This window comes from Lepidochelys olivacea, assembly GCF_965140295.1.
Source record: "Lepidochelys olivacea isolate rLepOli2 genome assembly, chromosome: 20".
NCBI lineage: Eukaryota > Metazoa > Chordata > Testudines > Cheloniidae > Lepidochelys > Lepidochelys olivacea.
In genome coordinates this window covers 8,371,732-8,386,779 of record NC_140430.1, presented here as the reverse complement: position 1 = coordinate 8,386,779, position 15,048 = coordinate 8,371,732, and the positions used below count along the sequence as shown (strand labels likewise).

Sequence of the window (15,048 nt, the reverse complement as noted above, 5' to 3'; positions counted from 1 at the left end):
CTCAAGATCAGGTCAAAGGAAACATCTGAAAAACAGATATGAATCAGAGATGAGGGCAAAAAGATGGTGTGTTAAACATGCAGCATACTTAAATGAGCTGTACTTTCAGACAAAAATAAAGAAAAGAATAATCCCAGGAGGGGAAAAATAAGCAGCAAAGCAGCTGACCAAAGAGTAGAGCAAGAAGCTGCCTTACCAAAAGGCAAATCATATTTGGGGATGCAGTTATAAGGATAAAGTCCTAGAGTTAGAAACAGCTCTGCTTATAACTTTTGGCATAAATACTCTCTCATATCTCTTGACATATGAGAGAGTATTTATGCCAGAAGTTATAAGCAGAGCTGTTTCTAACTCTAGGACTTTATCATTATTGGTGAAGAGTTACATATTTAAGATGTGTGTGGTTGGGCAGCACCATCAGCCAGGACGGTGGAACAAGCCAGAACATCCGGAACAAACTCAATAAAGCCAAGAACACCTTCAGGAGCTTAAATACAGTCTGGAAATCATCAAAATACAACACCAAAACCAAACTCAAGATTTATTAGAGCTGTGTACTTTCAACACTACTTTATAGTGCAGAATGCTGGGGAATGAGAAAGTATGACATTTCCAAACTCTCTTCATTCCATACAACCCGCCTCAGAAAAATCCTCCATATCTTTTGGCCCAGAACAATCTCCAACCAAGATCTACTGATACAGTGCAGCCAAGAGGATCTGAGCTCCATCATTACCAGGAGGCATTGGAGATGGATCGATCATGTGCTTCAGATGGAAACTTATTCCATCACCAGAGTAGCAATAATATGGACACGTAAAGGCAAGCGAAAACAAAGCTGCCTGAAAACAACATGGCGAAGAGCTGTGGAAGCAGAGCTGAAAAATCTGGGGCACAGCTGGGAAACTATTGAAAGACTTGCCAGAAACAGACAGGAGTGGAGGAGCTTTGTCACTGCCCTAAATGCCAGAGGCGTAATAGGAACATGATGACGACGGTTAAGAAAAGCGATCAAGTTACATGGTTTATTCTTGCCCTTATTTGCACAGTCACAAGGGAGGCACAACACAGCTTCATCACCCAAGAAACCACCATTTTTATACAAAAAGAAAAGGAGTACTTGTGGCACCTTAGAGACGAACGAATTTATTTGAGCATAAGCTTTCATGAGCTACAGCTCACTTCATCAGATGCATACTGTGGAAAGTGTAGAAGATCTTATTATATACACACAAAGCATGAAAAAATACCTCCTCCCACCCCACTCTCCTGCTGGTAATAGCTTATCTAAAGTGATCACTCTCCTTACAATGTGTATGATAATCAAGGTGCGCCATTTCCAGCACAAATCCAGGTTCTCTCACTCCCCCCTCCCCCCCCCCACCACAAACTCACTCTCCTGTTGGTAATAGCTTATCCAAAGTGACCATTCTCCTCACATTGTGTATGATAATCAAGGTGGGCCATTTCCAGCACAAATCCAGGGTTTAACAAGAACGTCGGGGGGGGGGGGGAGAGACAAGGGGAAATAGGCTACCTTGCATAATGACTAAGCCACTCCCAGTCTCTATTCAAGCCTAAGTTAATTGTATCCAATTTGCAAATGAATTCCAATTCAGCAGTTTCTCGCTGGAGTCTGGATTTGAAGTTTTTTGGTTGTAAAATAGCGACTTTCATGTCTGTAATCACGTGACCAGAGAGACTGAAGTATTCTCCGACTGGTTTATGAATGTTATAATTCTTGACATCTGATTTGTGTCCATTTACTCTTTTACGTAGAAACTGTCCAGTTTGACCAATGTACATGGCAGAGGGGCATTGCCGGCACATGATGGCATATATCACATTGGTGGATGTGCAGGTGAACGAGCCTCTGATAGTGTGGCTGATGTTATTAGACCCTGTGATGGTGTCCCCTGAATAGATATGTGGGCATAGTTGGCAACGGGCTTTGTTGCAAGGATAGGTTCCTGGGTTAGTGATGAAGTGAGCTGTAGCTCACGAAAGCTTATGCTCAAATAAACTGGTTAGTCTCTAAGGTGCCACAAGTATTCCTTTTCTGTTTGAGAATACAGACTAACACAGCTGTTACTCTGAAACCTGTCATTTTTATACAGAATATTAAACTAGCAGAGTTCTAACATTTTAATCGAATACTTACTCAGCCAAATGACTAAGCCAAAGCAGATACCAAGGATGGAGCTTCCAACAAAGTCTAGTGACAGTGTTCTCTTGTGGCTTGCCTACAAACAAAAGTTGTACCAATTTAACTGTGCAGTATAGTTAATATGATACAACCTTTAGTGTGAATGCAGTTATACTGTTAAAGAAGAGCTTGTAGCTTATTCCCAAACAGAGGAGAATCTCAAAGCACTGGGAATGTGGTTCAGGAAGTTGGGAGGCCAGATCAAACTACTCCTGCACATAGCATGGTGAGAGCAGCAGAACAAGTCTGACTTTTTTAGAGGCAATCTGAGTTACAAGGAAAGTTATTGGTTGAGGGATTGGTTTATATTTAAAAATATATATTTTCCATTTAACTTTCCAGTCCACCTTTAAATGCCAGAACCTATACAAATGCCTGGATTTTTTCCCTCAGTCTTAACAGCATTCTTTTGGAATTCTACAAATAAGCATCTAACATACACAAGGTTAGAACATTTGTAAACATATGCCTTCAAACTAAAGGCTATGCAATGTTCCTTTGTTGTAATAGGATACTGTTTACAGAGAATGCTTCTTGTCAGGGTACTTTGTTTAGTATTAGATGCCCACAAATAGAAGCAATTAAAAGCTTTTACCTGTCCCAGAAACCACTGCCCTCTCAAGTTGTGCCCAGTGGAGGTGGCTCACCAATATGTAACTTTGTGCCATGTGAATTAAAGTGTCTTTTAGCTACCAATTCAACTAACAGTAATACTCTCACGCCTGCCCTTTTCAAGTTATGCAATCCACTTTTCCAGTGCCTCTCCCCCACACCCTTTTTTTCTGGCGGTCTCCTTCACCCCTTAAGCCTCCCATCTATGACAGAAAAGAGGGAGAGTTTGAGAAAGATAAAAACCCAGTATTGAGCTTTTTTTCTTGACTCTACTTTTTCTGGAACAGGAATGATTGAATCATGACCTGCCCTTTCCTCTCTGATTACCAAAGCCCTAATGTCTCTCAGGCCTTGTCCACACTATACAGTTTCGTCAACAACAGAGATGGACCGCCAGATGGACTGGCTAGACCAGTGGTTCTAACTTTTGTACTGGTGACCCTTTTCACCCCTTTTCATAGCAAGCCTCTGAGTGCAACCCCCCTTACAAATTAAAAGCACTTTTTAATATATTTAACACCATTATATATGCTGGATGCAAAGCGGGGTTTGAGGTGGAGGCCGACAGCTCACGAGGGGTCCCAACCCCCAGTTTGAGAATCCCTGGGCTAGACACCTCCAGAGTGTAAGAGAGGTCCTCACTTGCCATGCCACTAGATGACCCTGTCGTGTGCGCCACATAGTCCTCCCAGCTCGACCTCCTCATGCACAACTTCGTCCTTTGGGCTGAGTCCACTGTCTGCAGCCTCCAGCCCCACCAAAGTGTCCAAGGGGCTCTTGGCAGGGGAGGTGGGGCTGCCGCCAAGGATGGCATCCAGCTCCTTTTAGAAGCAGCAGGTCTTCGGCGCAGCACCAGAGCGATGGTTTACCTCCCTTGCCATCTGGTATGCCTGCCTCAGCTCTTATCTTCACACAGCACTGATGCATATCCCATTCGTAGCTCTTACCCAACAAGCCACGAGAAATCTGACTGTAGGTATCAACACTCCTGGAGTGGAGCTGGGACTGCACAGTCTTCTCTCCCCACAGCACCAGCAGATCCAACAACTCATATGCTCCAAGTGCGAGTGTTGATGCGTGGAGCTGCCATGGTCAGCTGGGAAAAGACAATGTGAGCTCTCCACACCAAGGAAACAGGAAGTGGAATTTCAAAAATTCCCAGGTCTTTAAAGGGGGAAGGGCAGAAGCCTGTGCACCTGGGTGCTGGGCAGAGGAGTTTGAACTGCTGACCAGAGCAATCAGGATGGGCATTGTGAGACACCTCCTGGAGGCCATTTACAGCAACATAAAAAAACGCAGTGTCTACACTAACACTTTGTCAATATAACTTTGCAGCAAATAGCTCAATGCCTCTCATCAAGGTGGTTTTATTTTGCTGGCAAAGCAGGACACCTTTGTCAGCAGAAGGAGCACTGCAGTGTGTATACCTCCACTGGTGGACAAAACTGTGTAGTGTAGACAAGACCTTAGAGGTCACTTCTCTTGTTGAGGACTGATCTTTAGTCAACCATTAGAAAAACTGACTACAAGACACCACAGAAAGTGCTACCTCTGTCTTCATCCACTCTGCTAGTTTAGGGATCAAGAGATCAAACTCTACCTAAGTTCATGTGTAATGCCAGTGTGTCTTTACCCTTCTGGCTTTGCAAGTTCTGTTCCCTGCATCCTCAGACTGCAGTGGAGGGGCAGTCAAATCAATGTTTTATCAGCAGTGAGAAATTAATAGCCTCAGATTCACTACATAGGAAGACTGTGTGATTTTGAATCCTGTTATAAGGTTTTTTGAGTATAGGCTGCAGGACATTATAAATTATAGTTTGGTTGTTTTTATTTAAAAGGAAGTAACATAGCTTCTGAAGCTAACAATCTGCCAGCTACACATATTTAGTCTTGAATTATGAATATAAATCAAAACTTTTAAAAGTCAGTTCCTTTTTTTACCCCCTAAGGAACTTTTTTGTTTCCACAGCAACAGGTGACATTCACACCTAATGCAAACCAGGCAGCTGCACTTTACTGGTTTAGTTTCAGCAATATATAGGCTTGGAAAGATTAGGTTTTACAGACAGGGAGAATTATTTTGTGATTAATGCACTGAACTAGGATTCAGGAAATCTGGGTTCAAATTCCAAAACAAACCACAAACTTCCCATGTCACCTCAGGAAAAATCATTTAATCTCTTGACCCCTTCTCCCCCCCAAATCCATTTTGATCTGTACTGTATCAACCAGGACCATGAACTCAGGACCCCAAACATTCACAGAATCATAGTCTATCAGGGTTGGAAGGGACCTCAGGAGGTCATCTAGTCCAACCCCCTGCTCAAAGCAGGACCAATCCCCAACTAAATCATCCCAGCCAGGGCTTTGTCAAGCCTGACCTTAAAAACTTCAAAGGAAGGAGATTCCACCACCTCCCTAGGTAACGCATTCCAGTGCTTCACCACCCTCCTAGTGAAAAAGTTTTTCCTAATATTCAACCTAAACCTCCCCACTGCAATTTGAGACCATTACTCCTCGTTCAGTCATCTGCTACCACTGAGAACAGTCTAGATCCATCCTCTTTGGAACCCCCTTTCAGGTAGTTGAAAGCAGCTAGCAAATACCCCCACATTCTTCTCTTCCGCAGACTAAACAATCCCAGTTCCCTCAGCCTCTCCTCATAAGTCATGTGTTCCACTCCCCTAATCGTTTTTGTGGCCCTCCGCTGGACGTTTTCCAATTTTTTCACATCCTTCTTGTAGTGTGGGGCCCAAAACTGGACACAGTACTCCAGATGAGGGCTCACCTATGTCGAATAAAAGGGAACAATCACGTCCCTCAATCTGCTGGCAATGCCCCTACATATACATCCCAAAATGCCATTGGCCTTCTTGGCAACAAGGGCACACTGTTGACTCATATCCAGCTTCTCGTCCACTGTAACCCCAGGTCCTCTTCTGCAGATTAGCCATTCGGTCCCTAGTCTGTAGCGGTGCATGGGATTCTGCCGTCCTAAGTGCCGAACTCTGCACTTGTCCTTGTTGAACCTCATCAGATTTCTTTTGGCCCAAACCTCTAATCTGTCTACGGCCTTCTATATCCTATCCCTACCCTCCAGCGTATCTACCTTTCCTCCCAGTATAGTGTCATCTGCAAACTTGCTGAGGGTTCAATACACACACCTCCTCCAGATCATTACGGAAGATATTGAACAAAATCGGCCCGAGAACCGACCCTTGGGGCACTCCCACTTGATACTGGCTGCCAACTAGACATGGAGCCATTGATCACTACCCGTTGAGCCCGACAATCTAGCCAGCTTTCTATCCACCTTATAGTCCATTCATCCAGCCCATACTTCTTTAACTTGCTGGCAAGAACACTGTGGGAGACCATGTCAAAAGCTTTGCTAAAGTCAAGGAATAACACGTTCACTGCTTTCCCCTCATCCACAGAGCCAGTTATCTCGTCATAGAAGGCAATTAGATTAGTCAGGCATGACTTGCCCTTGGTGAATCCATGCTGACTGGTCCTGATCACTTTCCTCTCCTCTAAGTGCTTCAGAATTGATTCCTTGAGGACCTGCTCCATGATTTTTCCAGGGACTGAGGTGAGGCTGACTGGTTGTAGTTCCCCGGATCCTCCTCCTTCCCTTTTTAAAAGATGGGCACTACATTAGCCTTTTTCCAGTCGTCCGGGACCTCCCCCGATCGCTATGAGTTTTCAAAGATAATGGACAATGGCTCTGCAATCACATCCGCCAAATCCTTTAGCACTCTCGGATGCAGCGCATCCGGCCCCATGGACTTGTGCTCGTCCAGCTTTTCTAAACAGTCCCAAACCACTTCTTTCTCCACAGAGGGCTGGTCACCTCCTCCCCACGCTGTGTTGCCTAGTGCAGTAGTCTGGGAGCTCACCTTGTTCATGAAGACAGAGGCAAAAAAAGCATTGAGTACATTAGCTTTTTCCACATCCTCTGTCACTAGGTTGCCTCCCTCATTCAGTAAGGGGCCCACACTTTCCTTGACTTTCTTCTTGTTGCTAACGTACCTGAAGAAACCCTTCTTGTTACTCTTAACATCTCTTGCTAGCTGCAACTCCAGGTGTGATTTGGCCTTCCCGATTTCACTCCTGCATGCCTGAGCAATATTTTTATACTCCTCCCTGGTCATTTGTCCAATCTTCCACTTCTTATACGCTTCTTTTTTGTGTTTAAGATCAGCAAGGATTTCAGTGTTAAGCCAAGCTGGTCGCCTGCCATATTTACTATTCTTTCTACACATCGGGATGGTTTGTCCCTGTAACCTCAATAAGGATTCTTTATAATACAGCCAGCTCTCTTGGACTCCTTTCCCCCTCATATTATTCTCCCAGGGGATCCTGCCCATCAGTTCCCTGAGGGAGTCAAAGTCTGCTTTTCTGAAGTCCAGGGTCCATATTCTGCTGCTCTCCTTTCTTCCTTGTGTCAGGATCCTGAACTCGACCATCTCATGGTCACTGCCTCCCAGGTTCCCATACACCTTTTGCTTCCCCCACTAATTCTTCCCGGTTTGTGAGCAGCAGGTCAAGAAGAGCTCTGCCCCTAGTTGGTTCCTCCAGGAAATTCCTTCCTAGTTGCACCAGGAAATTGTCCCCTACACTTTCCAAAAACTTCCTGGATTGTCTGTGCACCGCTGTATTGCTCTCCCAGCAGATATCAGGGAGACTGAAGTCTCCCATGAGAACCAGGGCCTGTGATCTCGTAACTTCCATTAGTTGTCGGAAGAAAGCCTTGACCACCTCATCCCCCTGGTCCGGTGGTCGAGAGCAGACTCCCACCTCAACGTCACCCTTGTTGCTCACACTTCTAAACTTAATCCAGAGAATCAGGTTTTTCTGCAGTTTCATACCAGAGCTTTGAGCAGTCATACTGCTCTCTTACATACAATGCAACTCCCCCACCTTTTCTGCCCTACCTGTCCTTCCTGAACAGTTTATATCCATCCATGACAGTACTCCAGTCATGTGAGTTATCCCACCAAGTCTCTGTTATTCCAATCACATCATAATTCCATTCTGCTGTGCTGAGGAGCAACTATGTTAGAGGCACAGTTCACATTCCATCATCCTCCCAGAGTACCAAAATGAAGTAGGGAGATTTTGATTTCCTGAAAATAAGGTTTGTGCCAACTACCTTTTCAATAAAACAGACTGTTCTCCAATCCCATCATTTCAGTAGGCAGATGGACAAATAGCCAGATTTAGTTTTTCTGCCGGTCAGCGCTATTCTACTGGCTGGATTACGCAGGAACCAATCAAGTTCTTTTCATAGCATCATAGTTAAACTTCCATAACAAGTAACATTTTAACAATATAACCAGAAATAGGATACCAAGCACTAAGAAGCAAGGGCAGGCTCCATGACATTAAATAGTTTATAAGTAGGGAAAAATCCTCCTAGCTGTACCTGATCCACTCATGAAGCAATGGGACTCTTAAGTTGCAGGGATCACTAGCCCACAGTACTTAGGGAAGAAAGAGACTTTGACAGTGACTCATCTAACTGTAGGTTGAATCAGCTACCTTTCTACACAGATCTTCTGCAAATCCCCTCCCAATTTAGCTGACAGAGGGAACATGAACTTGCTGAGAGCTCTGATGGGAAGATGTGTTGGAATACTAGGCACCTTTAGGACAGTTTAATAGGAAAGCCTTCAACCAGGATCTGGAGCTCGCTAGGCCACAAGAAGTTCATTCTGCATTAGTAGAATATACAGAATCCAGATCAGGTTGAGGATCTGCCAGAATCATTCCTTTTTAGATTGGTGGTTAAAGATCTTCTGAAATATAAGGAATGGATAATTCCCAAGTCTAGCTTTTCAGATACAATACTAAGACCGGCCTTGTCTTTGTACCTGAAGGAAGTCTAAACTATAGGAAATGAAGGCTCTCTTCAGGATTACATGGGCCCTACATAAAAGCCAGACAAAGTGAATCTGTCAAAGTGCAATGCTCTTCGCTCTTCAAGAGGATGACAATAACTTGGACATAAAATCTCAAATCTAAAAGGAACTGGCCACTAGCAAAAAGTTTATTAGTCGTTTATAACTGACTGGACTTCGGGTAGGGCGGCAAATGAACTCTTGACATGATAAATTAAAGTAGCAGGTCTATATAGCACAGCACAAAAGCAATGAGAATAATTTAAATCCTACCACCTTGGATTTTCTTTAGCACACACGAGATCAGAGAGAACAGGCAGACTTGAATACTAGCTCCCAAATCACCTAAATGAATCTGTATTCTAGTCAGCCAATCAACAGGAATATTGAAAATCCTTGCCAAGTAATCAAGCTACATACAATCAATCAAGTTGCATGAGATCAACCAAGGCCAAAGACCTGATTCCAGGCTTAGACTGACTTTTTGTACTTCTTTGTTTATCTAAATGCCATGACTAGAACATTGTGAACTGACCACAAAGAAAAATCTACAACCACAGTTCAAAAGCTAAACTGTGTGGGCCACACCTTCTCTCCCTCCTTTGACCACGTTCAGGACTTGAGACAACTAATTCCCTAGTACCCCCAACCTTAAAGTACAAGCATTAAAGGTGATCACAATCCATTGAGGATAACATCACTACATTTAAAATTATCAGGTTTTCCTGCATATTGGGAAGAGGATGTTGGGGGAGATTCACTTATCCTAGTGGGTGTAAGTCTAAACTTAGAGAGATCTGGAGCGATAAGGAAGCCAGTTTGAACACAAACTTCATCAGGCCCAGCATGTAGAAAGCTTCCAGATTTAAATGCCACTGACTTTAAATTTATCTAGTGTGGAGTGAAGGCAGCTTCCATCAGTTGGTCTATGTAGGAATCATGATTAAGGCTCCATGACCTCCATGGTTCTGCAACAGCCGGTACACCAGGCCCGGGGGCTGTCTGAGCTGCTCAGGCTGTCCCCGGGCCAGGCACACCAGCCACTGCCAGGGCAGTCTCATGCCCCCCCCCACACACACCCCAGCAGCAGGAGTTTGGGTGTGGGGGGGCTCAGGGCAGGGGTGCGGGACTGTGCTTACCTGGGGGGGCTCAGGTCTAGCTCCATGTGCTGCCTCTGCCTGCAGGCACCACCTCTGCAGCTCCCATCGGCCGCAGTTCCCAGCCATTGGGAGCTGCAGAACTGGGGCTTGGGGCGGAGCAAAGGCAGCATGTGGAGCTAGGAGTTGGAGGTCGCCTATTCCCAGGAACTGAGTAGGGAACCTGCCCCAGCCCGCCAACCCCCCACCCACCTGCCCCAGAACCCCTCCCCCACAAGTTTTAGTCAGGGGTATATAGTAAAAGTCATGGACAGGTCACAGGCCGTGAATTTCTGTTTACTGCCCGTGACCTGTCCATGCCTTTTATTAAAAATACCTGTGACTAAAACATAGCCTTAACCATGATCTATGGTTGGCAAAAAGCTCCTGAAACAAAAGGCATTGGATAGCACCAGAGGGTGTTTTCTGCCTCATATCATCCAAAATGTCTGTACACAGCACTGGGAAAAAGAATATTGATGATTCCTGCCTAACACAGCCACTAACGAGCTCAAAGCCTTGTGCCCACTGGAGTGATGTCAGAAAGAGTTTGCTGATCCATATTGCCAAATAGATAAGTAAATGCTGATCGAACATATCATGGGCATTTTAGTACTACCAAGCATGAAAGTGCAGTTTTAGCAGGATTTGGCTAGCAAATGCAACCTAAGGAAAATGGCAAGAGGACCAGTAGCCAAGGCGCAGCCCTATGTGGCCAACAGTCACGCACACCATGGAAGCAGAGTTTGTGGAGATTACTGTTTCTGTGTCATGCTCTACTTCAGAGTCTCTGCTAGTGTATTTCAAACAGCTGTCTCTAATGTTCTGGAGTTCACAAGTCAATATACATGAAGATGGAACTTTAATATCAAACAACCTACTGCAGTTCTGTAATTACCTATTTCACCATTCTCTTTGGTTTCTGGAAAGAAGCAACTTGATGACTCTTTGTCAGGTAATCTGTTGTTCTACTGTACTGTGTAGTAAAATTCCAAAACTGGTTAGCAGTGTTCCCTCTAATTTTTCCCACCTATGTGCAGAATAAATTTTGTTATGACACACATCACCTTCATATCAGTGCACATAAAATCCAGTGGGTGGTGGGGCCAAGGGGTTCAGAGTGTGGGAGGGGCTCAGGGCTGGGACAGAGCATTGCGGAGCAGGGGGTAAGGGCTCTGGCTGGAGGTGCGGGCTCTGGGGTGGGGCTGGGGGGTGCAGGAGGGTGCTCCAGGGCTACAGAGAGGAGAGAAGACTCCTCCCAGCTCTCTCCCCACAGCAGCACCTGGGCTGGGGCCACAGGATAGGCGCCACTCCCCTGGCCCACGCAGGCCCAGCCAGGATTGGGTTCAGGGAGGGGCATCCTGGCTGCAACAGCCATGCCGGGGCTGGGTTCAGGAAGTCCAGGCTGGGCCAGGTCCTGGTGGGGGGGAGGGGGGTGTCTAGTCCAGGCCCCTTTCAGGGGCAAAGGGGGGAGTGCCGCCCAGGTCCACTGTGCCTGCAACCCAACTCCAGTCCCAGCTGCAGCCCCGATCTGCCTTCATTCCCCCTCTGCCCCTAGCCCCAGCTCCCTTCTCTATTCTTAGTTCTGCCCCCAGCTCTGCCTTCATCCCAAGCTCCTCAGCTGAGCCAACTGTACAGTAATGGGGGGGGGGCAGACAGATTCCATTACTGGTCAGGGGTGGGGCTGCAACAGGAAAAATTAGGGCACCACTGGGTTATATCCACAACTAAAATGGAATTTGGGGGTGTTGGGGGGTAAGGTCTTATTAGGAGGACAGCCTGGAATCTAGGATCCATCTTCTTTTGAAATAAGCTAAAGGAAAGCCCAAAAAATGTAAACATGCTCATATTCCTTTCCTTGAACCATAACACAACATTTCTAAGTTTGAAGGACTCATCGTAAAAAGACTGAGTGGCACATCCTCTCTCTATTTTACATGGAGCTGGGGTTTCAGAGCATCTTTGTCATCTATCACACAGCACCAGCAGGGAGGGAATGGAGGCTCATCTTCTATGTAGCTATCAGCAATTGTTCATTTCATGACTAGGGGAGCAGCAAGATTTTGGTATTGCCACCTCCAACCACTCAAAAATCACAAGTCAGCACCCAAAAAATTAGACAAGATTTTAAAAAGTATTTGTTTCTTTTTATTTACTCTCTGAATTTTTTTTTTATCATAGACTACACTCTGGTTACTTTTCAAGATTTTCTCTGCAACCATGAAGGGCAGACACTTTCATTAAAAAAAAAAAGCATGGCGATTCTCACCTGATCTCATGCTTCGAAGAGCTGGGATTTAAGGGAAAAAAGCCAACTATCACAAGACTCACAATAAAATAGCACTGACAACATTGACTTGCAGGCAGAAAAATTAAATAGGGGAAATTTATTTTTATATTAACAGGGTAGGGTTTTGGTTTTTTGCCTTTTGATTTAATATTAATATTGAAATGTGATCTTTTACAACACTTAAAATGACCTAGCAGCAAGCTTGTTAGAGGGACCAAGTGATTTACCTCAGCTGTTTTCAATGCTAGCACTTACTATTGCTGTGTATTTCATCATCTACTCCAGTGGTCTCCAAACTGGGGTGCGCGCACCCCAGAGGGTGCGCGAGATGATCCCAGGAGGTGCGCGGCAGCAGGAGTGCCGCCAGACAGCACTCCGCCGTTCTTTTTTTTCCTTCGGCAGCAGCTCTGCACGTCCACAGCTGGTGTTCCCCTCCGGCAGCCCGCCTGCGGCTGGTCTTCCAGTCTTCTTCCTTCGGCAGCGCGCCTGTGGCAGGTCTTCACCCTGGGAATGCGCGAGCCAAAAAGTTTGGAGACCACTGATCTACTCAGTGCCAAACCTGTTGCACAAACACCTACTCAAACATTAAGATGAATATGGAGAATCCAAATTGCTCTGGCTTTGCAAAAACAGAGATGTGAACTTTTAAGTCTACGCCAATTGCATCTATTAAGCACCAGCCTAGTGAAATAGGACTCTGTGTACATAGTCTTCCAAGCAGTGATACTGAACAATTAAGTTCTCTCTCTCAGTGGAGCTGGTCTATTAAACCACTTCTTTACAAACAAGCTCACTGACTGAACTACAGCCACTTTTTACAAACTAGCATATTTAAAAGGAAGAATGACTGGTTCCCAAATGTTTCTATTAGCGTATATGTATTTGCTGCAGCTACCTATTAGCAAATTTGCACTCCTGAAAATTACACCTCCCCCAGGGAACACTTCATCTCTTACATTTTGTCAGTAAGTGAATGTTTGCAGATGGTTTTGAAAACAGGGCTCTTTTAGCGTTCAAGAAGCCCATAGCTGAAAGTACATAGAAGAAAAGGATATCCACTGTTTGCCAATGACTCTGACACAAAGAAAGTCAGAGCTGAAAAAATAAGGCAAAGATAAGACTCAAACATTAAGAAGTTTCACCTTATGTTCAACAATCCACTGTCACTTATACAATTTGAATTAAAATGGATTTCAAAAAAGACAAGGAAAAAATCTGAATGGGCTTGATTCAGTTACTCCATTCCTGCACTTGAGACAAGGACAGAAGTGGGGGCAGGCACAAAGGTGGCTTTAAACCTGTTTTGTGCTCCCTGCATTCTGAAATGAAGGCCAGCCATCAATATAGATTAGGGCAGCCTCATGGTTGCCCCAACTTTACACACTGCTTCCCAGGGCCCTAGGAAACAGAGAATAATAATAGTACAATGCTCTTCTGATACCTACAACACGTCCCCTCCCTAAGCTGGGGGACTGGAAAGCACACATGGTATTGTAGAGCTCCCATGCCAGGTCTATGTAAGGTGGAACATTCTCTGAGGCTATTTCCACGCCTCTTAACACCGCCGGAACAGTATAAAGGGCTTTTGTATAATTTGAGAACAATTCCCCCATGACTTTCCAAAATTTTAAGGATTTTGGGAGTATAATTTTGTTTACACATGTTCAAAATGTCAACTTGATTACCATCTCACGTATTCTGAGAAAGTGTCAGGAAGGAACTAGAATCACTTATACCTAGAAGCAAATTTAACTGGAATTAGTGCACTTGAGCAAACTGTATGGCTATGAATTATTTTAAAGCAATATCACTACCTGTAAATGATAAATGCTGGTAATTCTTTTAAACAGTGTGTCTGGGGGGGTCTTAAGTTCAGCAAAGAAATATGAAGTTCCTGCAATCATTGCCTTGTTTCAAAATTCCCGCGCAGAACAATTCCACAGACTAGACCACCATTGCATATCATAGGAAGTATGCCTCCAGCAAGAGGAGCATCAGCAATGTTAGAGTCAAAGTAATTTGAGCCTAATCAGTTTCAGTCTGCTCTTCTTTGAGCCAAACTAGTGTGTGCATAGAGAGCCCTTAAAAGGTGAAATTGCACAAAGAATGAAGCCCCCTTCAGATTACCAGAGTGACCCAGGAGAGGCAGAAATCAGTTCCACATTGCTCTGGAAAAACTTTTCTGAAACAGCAGTAGCAACATGATTCAGCATGCTGAGGGAAGTAAATGGACTAGAGACAAAAAGAGAGGTGAATATCCCCAGAGACAGAGGAAAAATAGAAAGACAAAGAGGACAAGGAGAGAACAGGAGCATATAAACGCTTAATTTTAGGAAAGATTTTAGTAGGAAAAAATTAATCAATTTGTAAGCACCTAGAAGACAACTGAGTAATAGTAACAGCTAATATGCATTTGTCAAGAACAAGACATGCCAAACCAACCTAATTTCCATCTTTGATAAGGTTCCTAGACTAGTGGATGAGGGGAAGGAGCAAACATGATACGTCTTGATTTTATTAAGGCTTTTGATAGTCCCTAGTTTGCTTATGAGAATGTCATGTGAGAAATGTGTTCTAGATTAAATTACTATAAATATAAACTGGTTGAAAGACTGTACTTCAAGAGTAGTTATCAATGGTTCACTGTCAAACTGGGGGGACATATCAGGTGGGGGTCCCAAAGGGGTCAATCCTAAATCCAGTACGATTCAACATTTTCATTGATGACTTGATCAGGCTAGTCCAACTCGTGGCCTGCAAGACAATTTTGTCCAGCCCCGAAACGTGTCCTCCACGCAGCAGATCTGCTCTATAATATGACACCCTCACACACATCAGATGTGCACGGTCATGCCAAATGGAGGACACCATTTTGTAGAGCAGGTCTGCTGCGGGACAAAA

At 44.6% G+C, this 15,048-nt stretch overlaps 1 protein-coding gene across 10 annotated transcripts in view; it reads right to left on the bottom strand.

The window, feature by feature from the left end:
* BRD4 (bromodomain containing 4) overlaps positions 1-15,048 on the bottom strand; it is a 259,586-nt gene that overhangs the window by 219,463 nt on the left and 25,075 nt on the right. For 2 of the 10 annotated variants that reach the window (XM_084610639.1, XM_084610641.1), the window contains exon 2: positions 12,403-12,651. The exons of the other annotated variants lie outside the window; for them this stretch is intronic. The gene's annotated coding sequence lies outside the window, so the exon portion shown is untranslated. The remainder of the gene's footprint in view (positions 1-12,402; positions 12,652-15,048) is intronic. 10 annotated transcript variants of the gene reach the window in all.